Source organism: Sarcophilus harrisii, chromosome 1 (genome assembly GCF_902635505.1).
Source record: "Sarcophilus harrisii chromosome 1, mSarHar1.11, whole genome shotgun sequence".
NCBI lineage: Eukaryota > Metazoa > Chordata > Mammalia > Dasyuromorphia > Dasyuridae > Sarcophilus > Sarcophilus harrisii.
The window spans coordinates 710,868,231-710,874,897 of NC_045426.1; positions in this window are offsets into that span (position 1 = coordinate 710,868,231).

Genomic DNA, 6,667 nt, shown 5'->3' on the forward strand with positions numbered 1-6,667 from the left:
AATCTACACTGTAAAATTTCAGAGACATTGCTGACTTACAACACGATCAGACAAAAGTTTCCCCTTTAATCTGGATGTGGTTCCACTTAAATTAGGCTTTTAAAAGGATGTGATAAAAACATTGGGGAGGGGGGGTATTTGAAAACCATTAGATATTTAATGAGGTTTATATAGAGATACTACTAATCTAGCCCTTCTTTGATGTATGTCTAAAGCCTGAGAGTATGGGTAATTATAATTTGTAAATGAAGAGTTAATAAAAGTTAATGGTTTTTTATTATCTCTTTTTATTGAATGTAACTACTTCATACATGATAACTTTATATGGATTTCTAGATGTGATCAATATATGATGTCATTGTGGAGATAAATGATTTGCTGGGTCATACATAACTGTTGGTGTTGTTATATTTCTAAATTTTCCTATATTGTGTAATTTGGTAAATAATTATACCAGCTATATTGTTAGAATTCTCTTATTTAGAATTTGTTAGCTTAAGAATTATGCTGTTTCCACTGCACACTTCTTGGATTGGCTAAGATGACAGGAAAAGATAATGATGAATGTTGGAGAGGATGCTAATACATTGTTGGTGGAGTTGTAAAGTGAGCCAATCATTCAGGAGAGCAATTTGGAACTATGCCCAAAAGACTATCGCACTGTGCATGTCCTTTGATCCAGCAGTGTCTCAACTGGGTCTGTATCCAAGAGATCATAAAGAAGGAGAAAGGACCCACATGTGCACAAATGTTTGTGGCAGGTTTTTTTGTGGTGTCAAGGAACTGGAAAATGAGTGGATGTCCATCAGTTGGAGAATGGCTGGATAAGTTCTGATATATGAATTATGGAATAGGATTGTTCTATAAGAAATGATCAACAGGATGATTTCAGAGAGGCCTGGAGAGATTTATGTGAACTGATGCTGAATGAAGTGAGTAGAACCAGGAGATCATTGTACACAGCAACAGCAAGACAATACGATGGACACAGCTCTTTTCAACAATGAGGTGATTTAGACCTAGACTTGGGATGGAGGGAGCCATCTGCACCCAGAGAGAGGATTGTGGGAACTGATTGTGGATCACAACATAGTATTTTCACTTTTTTGTGTGTGGTTGTTTGCTTGCTTTTTTTTTCTTACTCATTTTTTTTTCCTTTTTGATCTGATTTTTCTTGTGCAGCATGAAGAATTGCACATGTTAATCTCTCTTGGATTACTTTCTGTCTAAGAGAGGGGTGGGGTGAATATTGAACACTATATATGTGTCTATTTTGAAAATAAAAAGCTATTATTAAAAAAAAGAATTGTATTTTTATTTAAAGCAAAAGGATGGATTAGGATTATTAAATCAGTCCTGCTGACCATGTGCTGTAATATTCTGAAACACTGTAGAGAAGAACTTATAAGCTTCCAAATTTGCTTATATCTAACAGGAAGTTTCACTTATAACCATTTGGCCCTCACTTTTGAAAATAATGAGATTGGTTTTCATCGAGTATTTACAGAAGTATTTTAAAAGGGAAAAATTGGTAATTGTAGAAAGAAAAGACCTTGCAAAATCTCCTTTGTGAACCTACAAGAATCATCTAGTTATAATTCTTATCAGTCCTATAGAAGAGCTCTCCATGTTGTGGAATTCCTGCTGAGAAAATGGGATACAAAATGAGAATCCTCGCACAAAATGGAAGTGAACTTTTCAAGCCTGCTTATAATGTGGAGTGGGTTTCCTCTAAGGTTATTTGTCTATCACATGTGGAAGTTATATACAATTTGAAGCAATTTAGTCTTAATAAACTCCACTCTTAGAGATTAATTTTGCTTTAAGGGATGAATACAAAATATCTTTAGAAAGGAATATCTGTATATATGTTCATTTAGTTTGTTTTCCCCATAAGGGTTTAACTAAACTATCACATATTCTCTATTAGGTTTCAGAATGTATTTTTCTCTATTTCTAGTGATATTTTTAAAGAGAAAGAGAAGAGAAAGATAATGATTTTTAAAGACCTGCTAAACTTGGTTATTGTGAAAAGGCTAATTTAATTGGTTGTAGTTTTTATTTTCATTTATAAAAACAATCTCCTCTTCATTGTAAACACTTTTTGACTAAAGAAAGATTCTAACTAGGAATGATTTGTAATGATCAGGAATTTAGTTTGTTATAATACTTTGGAGATTTCTTTGTGTTACTTAGAGAAATTTTATACCAATTTATTTTTGATAAGTTCTAATTTTATTTTATTTTATTTTTGCTATGTTTAGCTTTTTAAAAAATACTTATTCTCAAAAGTATTCTATCTTAACCATATATATATATATATATATATATATATATATTGTGTTTAACACATACTTTAACATATTTAACATGTATTGGACTATCTGGCATCTAGGGGAGGGAGTGAGGGGAAAGAGGGGAAAATTTGGAACAGAAGGTTTTGCAAAGGTCAATGTTGAAAAATTACCCATGCATATCTTTTGTAAATAAAAAGCTATAATAAAAAAAAAGTATCCTATCTTTCCAAATACATGTAAAGATAGTTTTCTTTTTTTCTCAATAATATTTAATTTTTCTAAATACATATAAAGATAAATTTTTTTCTCAATAGGATTTTGTCTTTCCAAATACATGTAAAGATAGTTTTCAGAATTCATTTCTGTAAGATCTTGTGTTCCAAATTTTTTCTACCTCCTGTATTCACTTGCCTCCTACCCAAGATAACATGTTATCTTGTTATACGTGTACAATATTTTAAAACATATTTTCACATTTGTCATGTCATTACTGTAACAAGCTTTAAAAGCAGACCAAAAGAGAGAAAAAACAAGAAAAAGCAAACAAAAAAAAATGATAATACTATTCTCTGATCCACGTTCGGTCTTCATAGTTCTCTCTTTGGATGCGAGTAGCATTTTCCATCCCGAGTCTATTGGACATGCCTTGAATTACCTCTTCTAAAATCAGCTTGCTTATTATTTCTTATAGAACAGTAATATTCCATTTCATTCATAATCCATAACTTATTCAATCATCCCCCAATTGACACTCAAGTTCAGTTCTTTGCCACCACAAAAATAGCTGCTACAAACATTTTTGCACACGTAGGTCCTTTTCCCTCGTTTATAATCTATTTGGGATACAGACCCAGTAATGACACAGTTGGATCAAAGGGTATGCGGTTTTATAGTACTTTGGACAATTACTTAAAAGTCATCTTAAAACAATGTTCTTATTGTTTAAAAGGATTCTAGGAACCATAGCCTATGTCTGTGCTCCTTTGAACATGGTTAATAAACTGGATGTTTTACTATAGACATTTCATAAGCTCTATCCTCTATATACTCTATCGTTATTAAACATCTTAAAGCAAAATCACTTGTGTTATGTTGAACTTGAAAACATCTACTTAGCATGAGTACCATCTATAGCTAGATAAGTTGTGAATTCTCCGGGACAAATTTCTTAATGTTACAAGTATAATCAATACCAATTATTTGGGGTATGTGATGGTTGATAACTGAACCCTCTTGAGGCTCTGATTACTGGAACTTGCTATTTAGGATTGATATTATTCTGAATCTGACTCCAGATATGATCATCAAGGAACATTACTGAGCCAAGATGCCAGCAGCCACTCGGTGGGGTTTTACATGCAAAAAGGATAAGTGAAGTTGTCATGGCAAAGGCCGGGAGGATGACAGTTCAAATAAAGCTGAGGTAGGATTTTCCTGAATCGATTCCCCCAACATGACCTTTAACATCTGGCCAACTGACACCTGGATCAATGCCACTGGTCATCTAGCTACATAACTTTTGCCCAGAATTAACGTCAAATCAAGGGAAGACTTTCCTTATATCCCTACTCTTTTATAGCAAATTTCTATAATTAAGTTTTGTAAGTATAACACTAAAATCTATTAGATAACAGATAGATACTGGAATATCTCTGAGTTATTATAACAGGATACAAATATGAACACCTTACAATTTTAAGCTGTTTATGATCAAATTATAAGGTAAGGCTTAGATCCTCTAACATGAAGGAGAATGATTAGACAAAGTTTTTTTAATTAAATGGAGTAGTAAGTGTTTAGAAAGGCAACGGGATGCGACTGTTGTTCTCTAAGAACTATATACAGAGGGAGCTAGGTGGCTCAGTGGATAAAGCACCAGTCTTGAAGTAAGGTGGACCTGCGTTCAAATGTGACACTTTCTAGCTGTGGGACCCTGGGCAAGTCACTTAACTCCAATTGCCTCGGGGGGAAAAAAGGATTTGTGGGCTTAGATCACCTCTAAATCAAAAGGCAAAGTTATTATTATAATGCTGTTGTCAGTGGGTTAAGTTCCAAAATGGAACTGGCCCCCCAAAAAGGAGGGGAGGGATTTTTATAGTTAAGTGAGAGAAAACAAGGATCCTTATGTCACTGGTTCAAGGTGGAATTGGGGGTGGTTAGGTTGGGTATCTCACTTCAGGCGCCCCATTACGGCGGCCCATAAAACGAAAGACCCTAAGCCCACTTGTTCTATCTCTTGGTTGCTCTTGAAGTGCTGTTGGTTTGCTTTAATTACTTGATTTCTTCTATCGGGTTTCATATTGTCATTTCTTGGCCTTTGGGGACCTCTGATCCCTTTGGCCCAAAAAGAACTGTCAAACTGAGGCAGTTAATGATTTTCCCTCCCCCCCTCTCCAGAGGAGGCCAGAGCGACCTGGGAATCAGAAGCAGAGAATCAGGAGACAAAAGGGAGCATTCCTTAAGCCAGGCCTGTCAGAAATTCCTGGCAGTGTTCACACTTCGGAAATTCCTGGCAGTGTTCACACTTCGGAAATTCCTGGCAGTGTTCACACGCTGAACTTGAAACTCCCCCTGCTATCCTGCAGAAGGAATTCCAACTGCTTCATGTCAACCCCCCATCCAGGGACCAAACCTGACCCGACTTCTGAAAAAGCAGCCCAGCCCAGGGATAGCCTGATGGGGCCATCGTGTGCTTACACCCTTCCCCCTCTGCCTCCGCCCACCCTGAGCTCAGTTATAACCATGCTCCCATATATGCATGTCTGTCTTAGGAGGAATCAATCCACGAATGTCCCCTAACTCTGCTTGTCTTACTTAGACTGAACTCTGAAAGAGGTCTGATCCCACCGAGTTCCTCCCCGGCTCCTTGGGATTTCCTCCTGGACAGCCTAAATCTGACCTTCAAGGTCACCGTGGCTCAAGGGACTCCACCCCCTACTCCAGAACAGAAAAAAGACAAAAGAAACAGATCCAGATCCCAAACTGAAGGTTAAAGGGAGGGGAGAGAAGGAGCTCTTCATTCACCCAGTTTAATGTAAGGCATTTGTGCTGTGGGTGAACAAGAACCAGCCCTCTTGGTCACGAAGGGAATGAGGCTTTCCTGGTCTAGAAGGCTCCAAGACCCGACCCTTTTGGGCTATGTAGCCCATGGGAAATAGCTCCTACCCACGTGGCAGAGGAATACAGAAGGTCTTCTCCCAAGACTCAGATCCTCCACCTGGGGCCTTCATCTTGGATGACCTGAGCCAGGTTATATAAGCACAGGAGAAAGCGTCTGTTCTATTAAAAACGTATTAGCTCCTTTGGCCATTCCATGTGGAGACTGTTCTAATTGTTAGGAAACATTTCTCATCCTGTGGCTGAATGGGATGGTCAAGAACAAGGGGCATCGGTCGGGTGAGGGCTGCCCGTCCACCTTTGGCGCCCACCTGACTCACCTCCATGTCGCCCATGGCTCCGAGAAGCCGTAGTGGCCACAGTGGCCACAACCTGGAAAACTTTTGCAGTCAGGATAAACCAGGTTGAGGATGATGGAGGGCACTCAAACCCACTGGCGAGTTAGGGGGATGTTTACTCCAAACATCCCTGGTGGAACCGGCGAATGGGAGCATTTGTTCCGATGGCCATGAAAACGCCAAGCAGACACTGCCGTGTGCTTAGAACTCGGCCGCATATTGAAGACGACAAAGTCTCCCACTGCATTCTGGGCCACTGTCCTGAGGGTTTTCTCCTGCCTGGACTGTGAGGACTCAGGAAAAGAGAGACTAATGCTTTATGCAGCCCCATCCTTCCCTCTTAAATCTGATTCACAAACAAGACTATGAAGTCACTTTGAGAAACATTTCCCTCGAGCTTCGCCTCCACGCCATTCCTTTACACCCTTGGTTTTGCCATGGCACACACATGCACCACCTCGATGGTCATGGACCACGAAAACCCTTATCTGACCACAAATGAAACTAACTAAACAAAATAATATAAAAATATTAATAAAATATTATTTTAATAACATTTTATTTATATTTTGTTTAATTTATTAATATATTTAATAATATAATAATAACTAAATAAAAATAGTATTATTTCCCCATAAAGGGAATCCCATACCCTATTCTTTGTCTTCATTGCAACTTCCAATACCATGTTCCCTCAATTCTTTCCCAGGCCATCAACCTTGACCTGGGTACTCCCTCTTCCCTTGACCCCTTCATTCAATAGAAAGAGTGATGAATCAGGAAGACCCATGTTTAAACGTGGCCTGGCAAATAGTAAGCATTATATAAATGTTAGTTAGTTCTTGTAATTAACTTTCTTTTTTTTTTTTTTGCTGAGGCAATTGGGGTTAAGTAACTTGCCCGGGGTCACACAGC